Source organism: Moschus berezovskii, chromosome 4 (genome assembly GCF_049115385.1).
Source record: "Moschus berezovskii isolate FMDL1 chromosome 4, NW_MosBer_1.0, whole genome shotgun sequence".
Classification (NCBI taxonomy): Eukaryota; Metazoa; Chordata; class Mammalia; order Artiodactyla; family Moschidae; genus Moschus; species Moschus berezovskii.
Window position 1 is genome coordinate 45,908,883 of NC_142463.1, and position 22,149 is coordinate 45,931,031.

Genomic DNA, 22,149 nt, shown 5'->3' on the forward strand with positions numbered 1-22,149 from the left:
CGGGCACTCTGTGATAACCTAGAAGGGTGGGATGGGGCAATGCGAGGGCTCAAGGAGGGGATATATTTTATGGCTGATTCACATTGCTGTATGGCAGAAGCCAACAGAACATTATAAAGCAATATTCTTCCAACAAAAAAAAGAAAAGAAAAAAAAGTCAAAATGACACCATGATCCTTGGACTGCAGAATGGATGTTGCGTTAGTCACCATTAAAACGACATGAATCTCATTATATTACACCTCCATCAGAGTTCTTGGGTTAGGAGGTGCACTGTCAAAGAGCAGTACTATTTGGAGTACTAAAGGAGTCCTTTTCCAAGCAGCAGGTCTCAAGAGGGCTTAAAATATTCAGTAAATCATGTTGTAAACAGGTGTGCTTTATTGTTCTGTTTATGGAGCACAGGCAGAGTAGATTTAGCATAATTTTTAAGGGTCCTAAGATTTTTGGAACGTTAAACAAGCATTGACTTCAACTTAGTCACCATTCAGTCTCGTGAATGAGAATCAGCCTTGAAACTTTGAAGCCAGGCATTGACTTCTCCTCTCCAGGTATGAAAACCCTAGGTAGCATCTTCTTCCAACAGAAAGCTATTCACTGCATTGAAAATCTGTTGTTTAGTGTAACCAACTGCATTAATTATCTTAGCTTGATCTTCTGGAAAATTTGCTGTAGCTTCTACATCAGCACTTTCTGCTTTACTTGAAACTCATTTTACAGCAATTGTTTCTTTTCTTAAACATAGTCAACTTCTGCTAATTTCAAACCTTTCTCTGAAGCTTCCTCACTTCTCCCAGGTTTCATGGAACTGAAGAGAATTGTGGCCTTGCTCTGAATTAGGCTTTGCCTTAAGGAATACTGTGTTTGGTTTGATCTTCTATCCAGATCACTAAAACTTTCTCCATATCACCAATAAAACAATTTTGCTTTCTTCCCATATATGTGTGTGCTGGAGTAACATGTTTAATTTCATTCAAGAACTTTTCCTTTGCATTTCAAAACTTGGCTAACCATTTGGTACAAGTTTCCTACCTTTTGGCCTATCTAGGAGGAGCCTGGTGGGCTGCAGTCCATGGGGTTGCAGGGAGTCGGATACGACTGAACTGGACTTCACTTTCACTTTTCACTTTCATGCACTGGAGAAGGCAATGGCAACCCACTCCAGTATTCTTGCCTGGAGAGTCCCAGAGACGGGGGAGCCTGGTGGGCTGCCGTCTATGGGGTCACACAGAGTCGGACACCACTGACGTGAATTAGCAGCAGCAGCAGCAGGCTTTCAACATGTATTCCTTACTAAGATGAATCATTTCCAGCTTTTGATTTAAAGTGAGAGACTCTTTATTTCCAAGTGATGCTAGTGGTAAAGAATCTATCTGTCAAAGAGAGGAGACACAAGAGAAGAAGTTTCTATCCTTGGGCCAGGAAGATCCCTGGAGTAGGAATACAACCCACTCCAGTATTCTTGCCTGGAAAATTCCATGGACAGAGGAGCCTGGGGGGTTCAGTCCATGGAATTGCAAAGAGTTGGACACAACTGAGTGTGTGCATGCATACACACACACACATACACATCAGTTCAGTTCAGTTCAGTCGCTCAGTCGTGTCTGACTCTCCGCGACCACATGAATCACAGCACGCCAGGCCTCCCTGTCCATCACCAACTCCCGGAGTACATTCAAACTCATGTCCACAGAGTCGGTGATGCCATCCAGCCATCTCATTCTCTGTCGTCCCCTTCTCCTCCCGCCCCCAACCTTTCCCAGCATCAGAGTCTTTTCCAGTGAGTCAACTCATCGCATGAGGTGGCCAAAGTATTGCAGTTTCAGCTTTAGCATCAGTCCCTCCAATGAACACCCAGGATTGATCTCCTTTAGAATGGACTGGTTGGATCTCCTTGCAGTCCAAGGGACTCTCAAGAGTCTTCTCCAAGACCACAGTTCAAAAGCATTGATTCTTCGGCAATCAGCTTTCTTCACAGTCCAACTCTCACATCCATACATGACCACGGGAAAAACCATTGCCTTGACTAGACGGACCTTGGTTGGCAAAGTAATGTCTCTGCTTTTTAATATACTATCAAGGTGGGTCATAACTTTCCTTCCAAGGAGTAAGCGTCTTTTAATTTCATGGCTGCAATCAGCATCTGCAGTGATCTTGGAGCCCAAAAAATAAAGTCTGACACTGTTTCCACTGTTTTTCCGACCATTTCCCATGAAGTGATGGGACCAAAGCCATGATCTTTGTTTTCTGAATGTTGAGCTTCAAGCCAACCTTTTCACTCTCCTCTTTCACTTTCATCAAGAGACTTTTGAGATCCTCTTCACTTTCTGCCACAAGGGTAGTGTCATCTGCATATCTGAGATTATTGATATTTCTCCCAGCAATCTTGATTCCAGCTTGTGCTTCTTCCAGCCCAGCGTTCCTCATGGTATACTCTGCATAGAAGTTAAATAAGCAAGGTGACAATATACAACCTTGACGTACACCTTTTCCTATTTGGAACCAGTCTGCTGTTCCATGTACAGTTCTAACTGTTGCTTCCTGACCTGCATACAGGTTTCTCAAGAGGCAGGTCAGGTGGTCTCGGATTCCCATCTCTTTCAGAATGTTCCACAGTTTATTGTGATCCACACAGTCAAAGGCTTTGACATAGTCAATGAAGCAGAAATAGATGTTTTTCTGAAACTCTCTTGCTTTCTCCATGATCCAGCGGATGTTGGCAATTTGATCTCTGGTGCCTCTGCCTTTTCTAAAACCTGCTTGAACATCTGGGAGTTCACGGTTTACATATTGCTGAAGCCTGGCTTGGAGAATTTTGAGCATGACTTTACTAGCGTGTGAGATGAGTGCACTGGTGTGGTAGTTTGAGCATTCTTTGGCATTCCCTTTCTTTGGGATTGGAATGAAGACTGACCTCTTCCAGTCCTGTGGCCACTGCTGAGTTTTCCAAATCTGCTGGCATATTGAGTGCAGCACTTTCACAGCATCATCTTTCAAGACTTGAAATAGCTCAACTGGAATTCCATCACCTCCGCTAGCTTTGTTAGTAGTGATGCTTCCTAAGGCCCACTTGACTTAACATTCCAAGATGTCTGGCTCTAGGTCAGTGATTACGTTATCGTGACTATCTTGGTCGTGAAGATCTTTTTTGTACAGTTCTTCTGTGTATTCTTGCCACCTCTTCTTAATATCTTCTGCTTCTGTTAGGTCCATACCATTTCTGTCCTTTATCGAGCCCATCTTTGCATGAAATGTTCCCTTGGAATCTCTAATTTTCTTGAAGAGGTCTCTTGTTTTTCCTATTCTGTTGTTTTCCTCTATTTCTTTGCATTGATCACTGAGGAAGTCTTTCTTATCTCTCCTTGCTATTCTTTGGAACTTTGCATTCAGATGCTTATATCTTTCCTTTTCTCCTTTGCTTTTCTCCTCTCTTCTTTTCACAGGTATTTGTAAGGCCTCCTCAGACAGCCATTTCGCTCTTTTGCATTTCTTTTCCATGGGGATGGTCTTGGTCCCTGTCTCCTGTACAATGTCATGAACCTTCATCCAGAGTTCATCAGGCACGCTATCTATCAGATCTAGTCCCTTAAATCTATTTCTTGCTTCCCCCGTATAATCATAAGGGATTTGATTGAGGTCATATCTGAGTGGTCTAGTGGTTTTCCCTACTTTCTTCAATTTAAGTCTGAATTTCGCAATAAGGAGTTCATGATCTGAGCCACAGTCAGCTCCTGGTCTTGTTTTTGCTAACTGTATACAGCTTCTCCATCTTTGGTTGCAAAGAATATAATCAATCTGATTTGGGTGTTGACCATCTGGTGATGTCCATGTGTAGAGTCTTCTCTTGTGTTGTTGGAAGAGGGTGTTTGCTATGACCAGTGCTTTCTCTTGACAAATCTCTATTAGCCTACAAACACACAATTCCTTTCACTTGAAAACTCAGAGGGCACTGTAAGGTTATCAACTGGCCAAATTCCATACTGTTGTATCTCAGGAAAGAGGGAGACCCTGGAAGAGGGGGAGAGATGAGGAACCATCTGTTCAGTGGAGCAGTCAGACACACGCTTACTAAGTTTGCTCATGATATCTTATATGGGTGCAGTTTGTGACATCCCAAAAGAATTATAATAGTAACATCAATGATCACGATAACAAATATGATAATAGTGAAAAAGTTTGAACTATTTTGAGAATTTCCAAATTGTGACACAGAGACACAAAGTAAACAAATGTTAGGAAAATGGCACCCATAGATTTGCTTGATGTAGAGTTGCCACAAACTTTCAATTTATAAAAAACAGTACCTATGAAGTGAGTAAAGCAAAGCACAATAAAACAAGGTACACCTATATGATGGGCCAACATGACTCGATGATACTGATGATAACAGGGCACTACTCTAGCAATTATTTGAAAAAGTAGAACCAATAGAAGAATTTATATGTAATTAATTTTTCAATTATCTGGAGGTGTAACCCACCTGCCAATGCAGGAGATGTAAGGGACGTAGGTTTGATCCCTGTGTTGGGAAGATCTGCTGGAGAAGAGTATGGCAACCCACTCCAGTATTCTTGCCTGGAGAATCCCTTTGACAGAGGAGCCTGGTGGGCTACAGTCCATGGGGTGGCACAGAGTCAACATGACTGAAGTGACTAAACAGCAGCATGACAAAAGACAAAGTGGAAAACAAGCAGCAAATATTATCTTCCCCTATTAGTGTTTCCTTACTGACTCATTTATCATAGAAACAACTTAGTAAATTAACAGATTCTTGAATTAAAGGATCATGTTGTCTAAGGGAAGGTGAGCATCGTATATGTTCTGGATTGTGTGTACCTGTAGCCTTTTGAACTCTGGTGAGTGGTGCAGTTTAAATTCCTATATTTGCAGACTACTGAAAAGTCTTTAGCAGTTTATAATTGTCATAAAAAATAGACTATTAAAACTATGAATTCTCCTGTTTTTAATAAATCCTAACTCCTCAAATTAATAACAATGCACTGTATTAAAATTTAAGATCATGGCATAATGTAATTTTATAATCAGAAAGAACTTCTGGTTTCTTTAACTATACTAATTTCAGAATAAAAAATGTATTTTAAAATTTATATATAGATATGAAACTACCCAGAGATAGCAAATGCTGCTGCTGCTGCTGCTAAGTCACTTCAGTCGTGTCCGACTCTGTGTGACCCCATAGACGGAAGCCCACCAGGCTCCCCAGTCCCTGGGATTCTCTAGGCAAGAACACTGGAGTGGGTTGCCATTTCCTTCTCCAATGTGTGAAAGTGAAAAGTGAAAGTGAAGTCGCTCAGTCGTGTCCGACCCTTAGCGACCCCACGGACTGCAGCCTACCAGGCTCCTCCATCCATGGGATTTTCTAAGCAAGAGTACTGGAGTGGCTTGCCATTGCCTTCTCCGAGAGATAGCAAATACATACTCAGAAAATGTTTACAATGTAATGTGTTAGCGAACTCAACTACTTAAAAAAATATATATCTACTCCCTCTTCAGTTCAGTTCAGTTCAGTTCAGTCGCTCAGTCGTGTCCGACTCTCCGCGACCCCATGAATCACAGCACGCCAGGCCTCCCTGTCCATCACCAACTCCCGGAGTTCACTCAAACTCATGTCCACAGAGTCGGTGATGCCATCCAGCCATCTCATTCTCCGTCGTCCCCTTCTCCTCCCGCCCCCAACCTTTCCCAGCATCAGAGTCTTTTCCAGTGAGTCAACTCGTCGCATGAGGTGGCCAAAGTATTGCAGTTTCAGCTTTAGCATCAGTCCCTCCAATGAACATCCAGGATTGATCTCCTCCAGAATGGACTGGTTGGATCTCCTTGCAGTATAAGGGACTCTCAAGAGTCTTCTCCAACACCACAGTTCAAAAGCATCGATTCTTCGGCGGTCAGCCTTCTTCACAGTCCAACTCTCACATCCATACATGACCACGGGAAAAACCATTGCCTTGACTAGACGGACCTTGGTTGGCAAAGTAATGTCTCTGCTTTTTAATATACTATCAAGGTTGGTCATAACTTTCCTTCCAAGGAGTCTTTTTACTTATATTTTATCTAAGATAACCTTTCTGTTGGAGTACTGGTATATTAAATTTAGTCTGAACTGTTTGTAAGAGAAAATTGCCAAGTGATTTGGTTCTATGTATAGTGTAAGATAAGGGATTAATTTTTGTTCACAACTTCATTTTATTCCTCAGGAAGTAAATGATGGTCTTCTGCCTCCTCTATTGTATAAAAGCGCATTGTTAAGTTTTTTGTCTTTGTATTTGGTTTCATCTATTACTGTTTCAACTTAAAACTGTCCTAAATTACTACAGTTTCATAATCAATATTGACAAGGAAAATAAGATACCTCATCCACAGTTCAGTTCAGTTCAGTCGCTCAGTCATGTAACTCTTTGCGACCCCATGAACCGCAGCACGCCAGGCCTCCCTGTCCGTCACCAACTCCCAGAGTCCACCCAAACCCATGTCCATTGAGTCTGTGATGCCATCCAACCATCTTATCCTCTGTCGTCCCCTTCTCCTCCTGCCCTCAATCTTTCCCAGCATCAGGGTCTTCTCAAATGAGTCAGCTCCTCTCATCAGGTGGAAAAAGTATTGGAGTTTCAGCTTCAAAATCAGTCCTACAAATGAACACCCAGGACTGATCTCCTTTAGGATGGACTGGTTGGATGTCCTTGCAGTTCAAGGGACTCTCAAGAGTCTTCTCCAACACCACAGTTCAAAAGCGTCAATTCTTCGGCACTCAGCTTTCTGTATAGTCCAACTCTCACATCCATACATGACCAGTGGAAAAACCATAACCTTGACTAGACGGACTTTTGTTGACAAAGTAATATCTCTGCTTTTTAATATGCTACCTGGGTTGGTCATAACTTTCCTTCCAAGGAGTAAGCGTCTTTTAATTTCGTGGCTGCAATCAGCATCCGCAGTGATTTTGGAGCCCACACAAATAAAGTCAGCCAATGTTTCCCTATCTATTTGCCATGAAGTGATGGGACCAGATGCCATGATCTTAGTTTTCTGAATGTTGAGATTTAAGTCAACTTTTTCACTCTCCTCTTTCACCTTCATCAAGAGGCTCTTTAGTTCTTCTTCACATTCTGCCATAAGGCATATCTGCATATCTGAGGTTATTGATATTTCTCCCGGCAATCTTGATTCCAGCTTGTGCTTCTTCCAGCCCAGCGTTTCTCATGATGCACTCTGCATATAAGTTAAATAAGCAGGGTGACAGTATGCAGCCTTGACCTACTCCTTTTCCTATTTGGAATCAGTCTGTTGTTCCATGTCCAGTTCTAACTGTTGCTTCCTGACCTGCATACAGGTTTCTCTAGAGGCAGGTCAGATGATCTGGTATTCCCAGCTCTCAGAATTTTCCACAATTTATTGTGATCCTCACCTCATCTTACTCTTTTTCAAATTGTCTTTAACTTTTCTTTATCCCTTCTTTTTGGGCTATTAATTCTTAAGCACAGGGTGGATCCATGATAGCTTCTTTATTTTTTCTCACACCGCTGATCTCTTGAAAACAGACTGTGAAATCACAAGACTTTATTCTATCTAGTCAATTTCAGACAGTCAAATTATAAAGATTTTAGCATACAATATAGGAAAATGTATTTGTAATCTTGGGATAGTAAAGATTTTCTTAGACTAAATACAAAGCACATACCATAAAGTACTGATTAAAGTTAGCAAAATTAAATTAAAACTTATTTTTGTAAAAATAAATCATATTAAGAGTGAAAATTAAAGATGATGTATAACTGACAAAGGATTAGAATCCAGGATGCACAGACACAAACACACATACACAAACACACATATATCAAGAAAATGCAATTGAAAGATGCACAAAATATATAAACTAAGCAATTCATGTTGGAAATCTAGATTGTTAATAAACATAAAATAAATATTCAGTAGAACAAAGGAACTAGGGGAAAAACAGGAGTGTTAGTAGGATTGTAACTGCCCTTGGCAGGGGAACTGAAACAGGAGTATGATCCCCACATTGGGGCAATTGTCTGAGTCGGAGCAGAAATATTTAAGGCAGAGAGTGAAACAGCTGATCTGTGGCAGCCAAAATGGAATGAGAATCAGACAGTCCTTGCCTCAGACATACGTACCCAAGACAGAGAAGCAGGTCCTCTGGGAGACACAGGTCCTCTGGGAGCTGGAGCTTAGGGATTATGGAGCCATCCAAGGGCAAGGACTGCTGTTGACTGTGGAGAGACAGATCGGGGGGATGTAAGGAAGGAGATTGTGGTGGCAAATGCTTGTGGAAGAAAGCTGGGCAGCCATGGAAGCAAGGCGATACTGCTGAGTCATGCATAGGGGGTAAAGCCATGACCATAGCCTCTCTCTCCCCTAACGCCAGCATGGCAGCTGAACAATAGAGAGGCTGGCCCATCAAATGCCTAACACACTGAACTACAGAGTAGGACCCCATCCAGCTTGCCCCTTTAAGTGACTGATATGCCTATCTAAGAGTAGGATCCCAGCCAAGGGGACCCCTCTATGTGCCTGAATGGGGCAGAGCTATGGAGAAAGACTGGCCAAAGAGGTCTTCTGACTGCCAGCTCTAAGAGGCTTGAAAAAAGACTCTGATAGGACCATAACTCCTGCGGCAGAGGCAGTCTGTGTCCCTGCACGCTTGGCACTGCCAGAGTCCCCACAAGCCAAGCACCTGCGCCTCCTTCACGCTCAACTCTCACTGGGGCAAAGCTGCCATAGGCAAAAAAATCTATGCGGGCAGAGTCATTTAAGTAGTGTCTGACTCTTTGGGACCATGTAGACTGTGGCCTGCCAGGCTTCTCTCTCACAGAGGGGGGTTCTCCAGGCAAGAATAAGGGAGCATATTGGCCAATACTGGTTTTCATACCCTCATAGAACACTATATTTCCTGCTGCCCTAGCCGCCAATTCCCCTGAGTCCCTGGTACTGCCAGAACCCCTGCAACCCAAGCAACAGCACCACCTCCACACCTGGCCCTCACAGGGGCAAACCCAAATCTTCCAGGGCAGCCCCAGGAGCAAACCCCAGTGGATGACCCACATGCAGAGGTGGAAATAAAACCACAAGTGAAACCCAGTGGCAGTGTGGCTAAGGAATAAGACCCAAAACCTTCCCACTAGCTGTACAAGCTGCAGATTAAATCCACACAATCAACTAGCCAAACTCTGTCTATGGAATGTATGAAAGGTCATTGAGAGCTCCCACAAAAGAAAACGCACTAGTTCTGATAGCTATGGACAATGGAGGCAAGAAAACACAGGAGGAGGACCATATAAGAATCTGAGCTGCTCCCACAGCAGGTCCAGAGATCAGCACAGTGTTGGAGGGCATCCTAGGAAGCTGGTGAGGACTGTGACTCCCAGTGAGGAAAGGACTCTGAGAGCAGTTACTCAAGGAAAACATTTATTATTTTTATGTTTTGACTTGTTCTATGCATTCTTTTGGATTGTTTTTCTTTTTTCCCCTCTTTCTTCCCCCCTCCATTGTAGTTGTCAATTTTATTGGTACTATGACATCTAATTATGCTTTTGAGCTTTTTTTTGCTTAGTCACATTTTTTATTTTTGTTATAAACCTCTGACTCTACAATGGCCTTTGCAGTTCTGTGGAGTTTCCCCCCACCCTTTTTTTTTCTTCTTTTCTCTTTTTTATTTGTAATTTTTTAAGCCTATTATTATTTTTTCTACATTTATTACTTCGTTTGCTTTTCCTACTGCTCTTTTCTCCTTGCAGTTAATCTTTAATGTATATAAATCTTCTTCATCTACCTCTATTTAACTTTGCATATCTATTCTTTCTTTCCTTTCCTCTCAATATATTTGTTAGTTTTGTTTTCATTGTTCTATTCCCCACTTGGCACCTTGCTTTAGTTTTGTTTTCCAGTTTGTGCTTTAGTTAGTTTTGTTCTGGTAGATATAATTTTTGATTTCCTTTTTTCTCCAGGTTAATCTATTGTACTCTATTTTTGTTGGACTGTTTTGATTTTGCTCATGGGTGTGTATGTATGTGTGTCTATTCCATTATTTTAATTATTATTTGCATGATTTTGTAACTGACATTTGTCTGGGGTTCAACTTTGGTTTCTCATTTTTTGATATTTGTTTTAATCTCAGTTAATGCATAACAAACCACTTGTGGAATCTTAATTCCTGTGCAGAGATCAAGCCCTGAGCCTTTAGAGTGGGAGCACTGACTCCAAGACTCTAGATTACCAGAGAACTAACCCTAGGGAGTATCTAGCAGTGAGAATGCACACAAAGGAAACCACTTGACTACAAGACCTGGCATCACCCAACCACCAGTAACACCCTCTACAGGATGCCTCATCTAAACAACAACAACAAAAAAATACAAATCTAGTCATCAGCAGATAGGATTACCACCTCACAGCCTTGCCTATCAGAGGAAAAACAAAGAAACAAACAAAACTTAGCACAAATCTCACCCTAAATGAAGTTTACACAAATCACTGGACCAATCTTAGGAGGGCAGAAACCAAAAGGAAGAAAGACTTCAACCCTGAATCTTGGGAGAAGGAGACCTCAAATACAATAAGTTAAAAAAAAAATAATGAAAAGGCAAAGAAATACTACACAAATGAGTGAACAAACTAAAAACACAGAAGGCCAAATAAATGGAGAGGAAATAGGCACACTACCTGGAAAAGAATTCAGAATAATGATTGTAAAGATGATCAAAAACTTTGAAAACAAAATGGAGAAAATGCAAGAATCAATTAATAAAGAACTAGAAGAATTAAAGAACAAACATACAGAGACAAACAACACAATTAATGAAATTAAAAATACTCTAGAAGGAATCAATAGCAGATTATCTGAAGCAGAAGAAATCAGTAAGCTGGAAGATAAAATGGTGGAAATAACTTCTGAAGAGCAGAGTAAAGTAAAAAGAATGAAAATCAATTGAGGATAGTCTCAGAGATCTTTGGGACAATATCAAACACACCAATATTTGAATTATAGGGGTCCCAGAAGAATAAGAGAAAAAGGAAGTTTATGAGAAAAACTTTGAAGACATTATAGTTGAAAATTTCCCCAATATGTCCATTTTATTGGCATATAATTGCTGATAGTAGTCTTTTATGATCCTTTGTATTTCTTTGTTGTCTGTTGTGATCTCTCCCTTTTCATTTCTAATTTTATTGATTTGGTTTTTCTCCCTTTGTTTCTTGATGAGTCTGGCTAGTGGTTTGTCAATTTTATTTACCCCCTCAAAGAACCAGCTTTTGGCTTTGTTGATTTTTGCTGTGGTCTCTTTTGTTTCTTTTGCATTTATTTCTGTCCTAATTTTTCAGATTTCTTGCCTTCTACTAACCCTAGGGTTCTTCATTTCTTTCTTTTCTAGTTGCTTTAGGTGTAGAGTTAGGTTATTTAGTTGGCTTTTTTCTTGTTTCTTGAGGTATGCCTGTATTGCTATGAACCTTCCCCTTAACACTGCTTTTACAGTGTCCCACAGGTTTTGGGTTGTTGTGTTTTCATTTTCATTCATTTCTATGCATGTTTTGATTTCTTCTTTGATTTCTTCTATGATTTGTTCATTATTCAGCAGCATGTGGTACAGCCTCCATATGTTGGAATTTTTAATCGTTTTTCTCCTTTAATTGAAATCTAGTCTTACTGCATTGTGGTCAGAAAAGATGCTTGGAATGATTTCAATTTTTTTGAATTTACCAAGGCTAGATTTATGGCCCAGGATGTCATCTATCCTGGAGAAGTTTCCGTGTGCACTTCAGAAGAAGGTGAAATTCATTGTTTTGGGGAGGAATGTCCTATAGATATCTATTAGGTCTAACTGGTCTACTGTATCGTTTAACGTTTGTGTTTCCTTGTTAATTTTCTGTTTAGTTGATCTATCCATAGGTGTGAGCTGGGTATTAAAGTCTCCCACTATTATTGTGTTATTGTTGATTTCCCCTTTCATACTTGTTAGCGTTTGTCTTACATATTGTGGTGCTCCTATGTTGGGTGCATATATATTTATAATTGTTATATCTTCTTCTTGAATTGAGCCAATGATCATTATGTAGTGTCCTTCTTTGTCTCTTTTCACAGCCTTTGTCTTAAAGTCTATTTTATCTGATATGAGTATTGCTACTCCTGCTTTCTTTTGGTCTCTATTTGCATGGAATATCTTTTCCCAGCCCTTCACTTTCAATCTGTGTGTGTCCCTCGTTTTGAGGTGGGTCTCTTGTAGACAACATATATGGGGGTCTTGTTTTTGTATCCATTCAGCCAGTCTTTGTCTTTTGGTTGGGGCATTCAACCCATTTACATTTAAGGTAATTATTGATAAGTATGAACCTGTTGCCATTTACTTTATTATTTTGGGTTAGAGTTTATACACCTTTACCGTGTTTCCTGTCTAGAGAAGGTCCTTTAGCATTTGTTGGAGAGCTGGTTTGATGATGCTGAATTCTCTCAGCTTTTGCCTGTCTGTAAAGCTTTTGATTTCTCCTTCATATTTGAATGAGATCCTTGCTGGGTACAGTAATCTGGGCTGTAGGTTATTTTCTTTCATCACTGTAAGTATGCCCTGCCATTCCCTCCTCTCCTGAAGAGTTTATATTGAAAGATCAGCTGTTATCCTTATGGGGATCCCCTTGTGTGTTATCTGTTGTTTTCCCTTGCTGCTTTTAATATTTGTTCTTTGTGTTTGATCTTTGTTAATTTGATTAATATGTGTCTTGGGGTATTTTGCCTTTGGTTTATTCTGTTTGGGACTCTCTGGGATTCTTGGACTTGGGTGATTATTTCCTTCCCCATTTTAGGGAAATTTTCAACTATTATCTCCTCAAGTATTTTCTCATGGTCTTTCTTCTTGTCTTCTTCTTCTGGGACTCCTATGATTTGGATGTTAGGGCGTTTAAAATTGTCCCAGAGGTCTCTGAGATTGTCCTCATTTCTTTTAATTCGTTTTTCTTTTTTCCTCTCTGCTTCATTTATTTCTACTATTCTATCTTCTAACTCACTTATTCTATCTTCTGCCTCCGTTATTCTACTGTTGGTTCCCTCCAGAGTATTTTTTATCTCATCTATTGCATTATTCATTGTATATTGACTCTTTTTTATTTCTTCTAAATCTTTGTTAAAACTTTCTTGCATCTTCTCAATCCTCGTCTCCAGATTTTTTATCTGTAACTCCAATATTTTTTCAAGATTTTGGATCAATTTCACTATCATTATTTGGAATTCTTTATCAGGTAGATTCCCCATCTCTTCTTCTTTTGTTTGTGTCGGTGGGCATTTATCCTGTTCCTTTATTTGCTGAGTATTTCTCTGCCTCTTCATCTTGCTTATATTGCTGTGTTTGGGGTGGCCCATCCGTCTAATGGCAGTTTGTGGAGTTCTCTTTATTGTGGAGTTTCCTCACTGTGGGTGAGTTTGGATGGGTGGCTTGTCAAGGTTCCCTGGTTAGGGAAGCTTGTGTCAGTGTTCTGGTGGGTGGAGCTGGATTTCTTCTCTCTGGAAGCTGGATTTCTTCTCTCTCTTCTCTCTTCTGCAATGAAGTGTCCAGTAATGATTATGAGATGTCGATGGGTTTAGAGTGACATTGGGTGGCCTGTATATTGAAGCTCAGGGCTATTTTCCTGTGTTGCTGGAGAATTTGCATGGTATGTCTTGCTCTGGAATTGTTGACCCTTGGGTGGTGCTCGGATTCAGTTTAGGTACGGAGGCATTTGATGAGCTCCTATCGATTAATTAAAATCAACAAAGCCAAAAGCTGGTTCTTTGAGAGGGTAAATAAAATTGACAATCCACTAGCCAGACTCATTGAGAAACAAAGGGAGAAAAACCAAATCAATAAAATTAGAAATGAAAAGGGAGTGATCACAACAGACCACACAGAAATACAAAGGATCATAAGAGACTACTATCAGCAATTATATGCCAATAAAATGGACAACTTGGAATAAATGGACAAATTCTTAGATAAGTACAACTTTCCAAAACTGAACCAGGAAGATATAGAAAATCTTAGCAGACCCATCACAAGCACAGAAATTGAAACTGTAATCAGAAATCTTCCAGAAAACAAAAGCCCAGGTCCAGATGGCTTCACAGTTGAATTCTACCAAAAATTTAGAGAAGAGCTAACACCTATTCTACTCAAACTCTTCTAGAAAATTGCAGAGGAAGGTAAACTTCCTAACTCATTCTATGAGGCCACCATCACCCTTACACCAAAACCTGACAAAGATGCCACAACAAAAGAGAACTTCAGGCCAATATCATTGATGAACATAGATGTAAAAATCCTTAACAAAATTCTAGCAATCAGAATCCAACAACACATTAAAAAGATCATACATCATGAACAAGTGGGCTTTATCCCAGGGATGCAAGGATTCATCAATATCCACAAATCAATCAATGTAATACACCACGTTAACAAATTGAAAAATAAAGACCATACGATTATCTCAATAGATGTAGAGAAAGCCTTTGACAAAATTCAACATCCATTTATGATCAAAACCCTCCAGAAGGTGGGAATAGAAGAAACATTCCTCAACATAATAAAAGCTATATATGACAAACTCAGAGCAAACATTATCCTCAATGGTGAAAAACTGAAAGCGTTTCCCCTAAAGTCAGGAACAAGACAAGGGTGCCCACTCTCACCACTACTATTCAACATAGTTTTGGAAGTTTTGGCCACAGCAATCAGAGTAGAAAAAGACATAAAAGGAATCCAAATTGGAAAAGAAGAAGTAAAACTCTCACTGTTTGCAGATGACATGATCCTCTACACAGAAAACCCTAAAGACTCTACCAGAAAATTACTAGAGCTAATCATTGAATATAGTAAAGTTGCAGGATATAAAATCAATACACAGAAACCCCTTGCATTCCTAAAAAAAAAAAAAAAAAAAGAAAATTTCCCCAATATGAAAAAGGAAATAGTCAATCAAGTCCAAGAGGCACAAAGAGTCCCATACAGGATAAACCCAAGAAGAAACACGCCAAGACACATACTCATCAGACTAACAAAGACTAAACACAAAGAAAGAATATTAAAAGCAGCAAGGGAGAAGCAGCAAGTAACATACAAGGGAAACCCCATATGCTTAACAGTTGATCTTTTAACAGAAACTCTGTGGGCCAGAAAGGAATGGCAGGCTATATTTAAAGTATTGAAAGGGAAAAATCTACAACCAAGATTACTGTACTTGACAAGGATCTCATTCAAAATTGTTGGAGAAATAAAAAGCTTTTCAGAAAAGCAAAAGTAAGAGAATTCAGTACCACCAAGCCAGCTTTACAACAAACGTTAAAGGGGCTTGTCTAGTCAAGAAAAACAGGAGCAGAAAAAAGATCTACAAAATCAACCCCAAACAATTACGAAAATGGCAATAGGAACATATATATCAATAATTACTTTACATGTAAATGAATAAAATGCCCCAACCAAAAGACTCAGACTGGCTGAAGGGATACAAAAACAAGACCCATACATATGCTGTCTACAAGAAACCAACTTCAGACCTAAAGACACATATAGACTGAAAGTGAGAGGATGGAAAAATATATTCCATGCAAATGGGAAACAAAAGAAAACTGGAGTATCAGTGTTCCTATCAGGCAAAATAGACCTTAAAATAAAGAATATTACAAGAGATAAGGAAGGACACTACATAATGATAAATGGATCAATCCATGAGGAACACATAACAATTGTAAATATCTATGTACCCAACACAGGAGCACCTCAATACATATGACAAACATTAATAGACAAAAATGGAGAAATTGACAGTAACACAATAATAGTAGGAGACTTTAACACCCAACTCACACCAATGGACAGATCATCAAAACAGAAAATTAATAAGGAAATACAAGCCTTAAATGGTACATTAGATGAGATAGATGTCATTGATATCTTTAGGACATTCCATCCAAATGCAGAAGAATACACCTTCTTCTCCAGTGCAATGGAACATTCTCCACGATAGACCAAATTTTGGGTCACACATTAAACCTCAGTAAATTTAAGAAAACTGAAATTGTATCAATAATCTTCTCCAACCACAATGCTATGTGACTAGATATCAATTACAAGGAAAAAAAATAAAACTGTAAGAAACACAAACACATGGATATAAAACAACACGTTTCTAAATAACCAACATGTTATTGAAAAAATCAAAAGGGAAATAGAAAAATTTCTAGAAATAAATGCCAATGAAAACACAACAACTCAAAACCTATGTGATGCAGCAAAAGAAGTTTTACAATCCTACCTCAAGAAACAAGAAAAACATTGAATAGACAACCTAACTTTACACCTAAAACAGCTGGAAAAAGAAGAGCAAAAAAAAAAATCCAAAATTAGTAGAAGGAAAGAAATCATAGATCTGAGCAGAAATAAATGAGAAAGAAATGAAAGAAACAATAATAAAGATTAATTAAAATAAAAGCTTGTTCTTTGAGATGATAAATAAAATTGACAAGCCTTTAGCCAGGACTCATCAGAAAGACTGAGAAGAAAAGAAGAAAGAAGAATCAAATCAACAAAATTAGAAGTTAAAAAGGAGAGGTTACAACAGACAATGCAGAATTACAAACGATTATAAGAGACTATTATGAACAACTATATGGCAATAAAAGATAACCTGGAAGAAATGGACAGATTCTTAAAAAAGTTCAATCTTCCAAGACTGAACCAGGAAGAAATAGAAATTATGAACAACCCAATTACAAGCACTGAAATTAAAGATGTGATGAAAATCTCCCCCAAAGCAAGAGCCCAGGACCAGATGGCTTCACAGGAGAATTCTATGAAACATTTCAGTTCAGTCAGTTCAGTTCAGTCGCTCAGTCGTGTCTGACTCTCCGCGACCCCATGAATCACAGCACGCCAGACCTCCTTGTCCATCACCAACTCCCGGAGTTCACTCAAATTCATGTCCACAGAGTCGATGTTGCCATCCAGCCATCTCATTCTCTGTCGTCCCCTTCTCCTCCTGCCCCCAACCTTTCCCAGCATCAGAGTCTTTTCCAGTGAGTCAGCTCGTCGCATGAGGTGGGCAAAGTATTGCAGTTTCAGCTTTAGCATCAGTCCTTCCAATGAACACCCAGGACTGATCTCCCTTAGAATGGACTGGTTGGATCTCCTTGCAGTCCAAGGGACTCTCAAGAATCTTCTCCAAGCTAATGCCTATCCTTCTAAACCTCTTTCAAAAAATTGCAGAGGAAGGAACACTTCCAAACTCATTCTACAAGGCCACCATCATCCTGATACCAAAACCAAAGACATGACAAAAAAGAAGCTACAGACCAGTATCACTGATGAACATAGATGCAAAAGTCCTTGACAAACTTTTAGCAAACAGAATTCAGCAACATGTCAAAAAAGCTCATACACAATGATCAAGTTGGATTTATTTCAGGGATGCAAGGATTCTTCAATATATGCAATTAATCAATGTGATACACCATATTAACAAACTGAAAGATAAAAACCATATGACCATATGATCATTTCAATAGCTGCAGAAAAAGCCTTTGACAAAATTCAGCACCCATTTATAATTAAAGCTCTTAAAAAAATGGACATAGAGGGAAGCTACCTCAACATAGTAAAGGCCATATATAATAAGCCTACAGCAAACACTATTCTCAATGTTGAAAAACTGAAAGCATTTCCCCTAAGATCAGGAACAAGACAAGGGTATTCACTTTCACCACTATTATTCAACACAGTTCTGAAAGTCCTAGCTACAGCAATCAGAGAAGAAAAGGAAATAAAAGGAATCCAGACTGGAAAAGGAGAAGTAATGCTCTCACTATTTGCAGATGACATGATACTGTACATAGAAAACCCTAAAGATAATATCAAAAAATGTACTAGAGTTAATCAGTGAATTTAGCAAAGTTACAGGATACAAAATCAATACACAGAAATCACTTGCATTTCTGCATACTAACAATGAAAAATCAGAAAGAGAAATTAAGGAATCAATCCCATTCATCACTGCAACAAAAAGAATTAAATATCTATGAATAAACTTACCTAAGGAGACAAAAGAATTGTACATAGAAAATTATAAGACACTGATGAAAGAAGTCAAAGATGACATATATAGATGTTCCTGAGTAGGTAGAATCAATATTGTGAAAATGGCTATACTATCAAATGCAATCTACGGATTCAATGGGATCCCTATCAAATTACCAATGGCATTTTTCACAGAACCAGAACAAAAATTTTTACAATCCACATGGAAACACGAAAGTCCTGAATAGCCAAAGCAGTCTTGAGAAAGAAGAATGGAACTGGAGGAATCAATCTTCCTGACTTCAGATTATACTACAAAGTTACAGTCATCAAGACAGTATGGTACTGGCACAAAAACAGAAATATAGACCAATGGAACAAGATAGAAGACCTAGAAATAAACCCATGCACCAATGGGTATCTTAATTTTGACAAAGGAGGCAAGAATATACAATGGGGCAAAGAAAGCCTCTTCAATAAATGGTGCCAAGAAAACTGGACAGCTACATGTAAAAGAATGAAATTAGAACACTTCCTAACACCACACACAAAGATTAACTCACAGTGGATTAAAGACCTAAATGTAAGACCAGAAACTATAAAACTCTCAGAGGAAAACAGGAAGAACACTCGATGACATAAATCAAAGCAAGATCCTCTATGACCCACCTCCTAGAGTTATGGAAATAAAAACAAAAGTAAACAGTTGGGACCTGATTAAATCTAAAAGCTTTTGCACAGCAAAGGAAACTATAAGCAAGTTTAAAAGACAACCCTCAGAATGGGAGAAAATAATAGCAAATGAAACAATTGATAAACGATTAATTTCCAAACTATACAAGGCACTCATGCAACTCAATGCCAGAAAAACAAACAACCCAATCAAAAAGTGGGAAAACAACATAAACAGACATTTCTCCAAAGAAGATGTACAGATGGCTAACAAACACATGAAAAGAGGCTCAACATCACTCATTATTAGAAAAATGCAAATCAAAACTGCAATGAGGTATCACCTCACACCAGTCAGAATGGCCATCATCAAAAAGCCTACAAATAATAAATGCTGGAGAAGGTGTGGAGAAAAGGGAACACTCTTGCACTGTTGGTGGGAATGTAAATTGATGCAGCCACTATGGAAGACGGTATGGAGATTCCTTCTAACACTAGGAATAAAAATACTACATGACCCAGCAATCCCACTCCTAGGCATATACTGAGGAAACCAAAATTGAAAAAGACACATGTACCCCATTGTTCACTGCAGCACTATTTACAGTAGCTAGAACATGAAAGACACCTTGATGTCCATCGACAAATGAATGGATAAAGAAGTTGTGGTACATATACACAATGGAATATTACTCAGCCATAAAAAGGTACACATTTGAGTCAGTTCTGAGGAGGTGAATGAACCTAGAACCTATTATACAGAGTGAACTGAGTCAGAAAGAAAAAGATAAATGTTGTGTTCTAATGGGGTCACACAGAGTCGGACACGACTGAAGTGACTTAGCAGCAGCAACGCATATATATGAGATCTAGAAAAATGGTACTGAAGAATTTATTTACAGGGCAGCAATGGAGAAACAGACATACACAATAGACTTACAGACATGGGAAGAGGAGAGGAGAGGGTGAGATGTATGGAAAGAGTACCGTCGATTACCATATGTAAAATAGATAGTCAACGGGAATTTGCTGTATGGCTCAGGAAACTCAAACAGGGGCTCTGTATCAACCTAGAGGGGTAAGATGGGGCGGGAGATGGGAGGGAGGTTCAAAAGGGAGGGGAATATATGTATACCTATGGCTGATTGATGTTGAGGTTTGACAGAAAGCAACAAAATTCTGTAAAGCAATTATGTTTCAATAAAAAATTTAATTTTAAAAAGGTGCTCAATCTCATAGTTAAGCAGGAAAATGCAATTTAAACTATGATAAAATGCTATTTTATACCTCTTGGATTTGACTGGACAATCTGAAATTACCTAATAATACCAGGACTGGACATGGAACAACAGACTGGTTCCAAATAGGAAAAGGAGTAGGTCAAGGCTGTGTATTGTCACCCTGCTTATTTTTTTTGTTTTTGTTTTTTTGGTAATTAATTTATTTTTTATTGGAGGCAAATTATTTTACAATATTATATTGGTTGGTTTTGCCATACATTGACATGAATTCGCCCCAGGTTTACATAAGTTCCCCCTCCTGAACCCCCCTCCCTTTATCCTCCCTCTGGGTCATCCCCGCATGCCAGCCCGGAGCATCCTATAACATGCATCGACTCTGAACTTATATGCAGAGTACATCATGAGGAATGCTGGGCTGGAAGTAGCACAAGCTGGAATCAAGATTGCTGGGAGAAATATCAATAACCTCAGATATGCAGATGATACCACCCTTATGGCAGAAAGTGAAGAGGAACTAAGAAGCCTCTTGATGAAAGTGAAAGAGGAGAGTGAAAAAGTTGGATTAAAACTCAACATTCAGAAAACTAAGATCATAGCATCTGGTCCCATCACTTCATGGGAAATAGATGGAAAAACAGTGGAAACAGTGTCAGACTTTATTTTTTTGGGCTCCAAAATCACTGCAGATGGTGATTGCAGCCATGAAATTAAAAGATGCTTACTCCTTAAAAGGAAAGTTATGACCAACCTAGACAGCTTATTAAAAAGCAGAGACATTACTTTGCCATCCAAGGTCCGTCTAGTCAAGGCTATGGTTTTTCCAGTGGTCACGTATGGATGTGAGAGTTGGACTGAGAAGAAAGCTGATTGCCGAAGAATTGATGCTTTTGAACTGTGGTGTTGGAGAAGACTCTTGAGAGTCCCTTGGACTGCAAGGAGATCCAACCAGTCCATCCTAAAGGAGATCAGTCCTGGGTGTTCATTGGAAGGACTGATGCTAAAGCTGAAGCTCCAATACTTCGGCCACTTCATGCGACGAGTTAACTCACTGGAAAAGACTCTGATGCTGGGAGGGATTGGGGCGGGAGGAGAAGGGGATGACAGAGAATGAGATGGCTGGATGGCATCACCGACTCGATGGACATGAGTTTGAGTGAACTCCAGGAGTTGGTGATCGACAGGGAGGCCTGGCGTGCTGTGATTCATGGGGTTACAGAGTCGGACGTGACTGACTGATTGAACTGAACTGAACTGAACCAGGTACTGACAGGATGTGAATCAAAGAAAACTCTTATAAATGATATCAGGAATGTAAAACTGTTTGAAAACTATTTAGTATTAAATATGTACTACAACCCAGGACTGAATAACCCAGGAAATCCACTTCTAGATAGTATACAAAATAGAAAAGTACTCATCCATATACACAAACAGACATATTCATAACAGTATTACTTATGAAAGTAAAAATTATCATCAGAAGGTGAAAATGATAAATTCATATCAACTATCACACAACAATAAAAATTAGTGAACCAGAGTGACATATAACAAGATGATTCATTATAGACATAATGTTGTTTTCTTTAAAATCCAAAGCAAGTGGCAAAAGAATTCAAACTGTATAATATCATTTTTGTAAAAGTTAAGTTACCAAAGCAACATAAAAATATTCTTTGTGAAAGTGCATGAAATTTATTAATGTACAAATAAATACAAAATTTTAGGAATGAGGTTGTCTCTGTGGGAAGAAGAGGTAAAGGAATGGCAGAGGAAGCTTCAGTCTTAATCAATCATATTTTCCTTCTTAAAAGAGATACATGATTCATACATCAGTGTTCATTGTAATTTGCATATCATAAAAATGCCAGTTAATGTTTAAAATAAAAAATAATTATCCAAATGAATTAAATGTAACAATAACCCTTCTCTTTCACTAGAATAGACTGTTAATCTGAGAGATTAGTTTCACAGTAAAGGCCATCTAACAAATGAATTTGAAGATGAATCTAGTAACTCCCACTTCCCGCTTAGTGCTTCTCCCTGTTTTACAAAAACTAACAGCCCTCCATACCCATATGGTTCCCCACTGATGCTGATCCTGTCATACCAAGCTCCACGAACTCTGAGCTCTTCAGATCTACATCCCCATACATAAAAATTTAACATTTTTA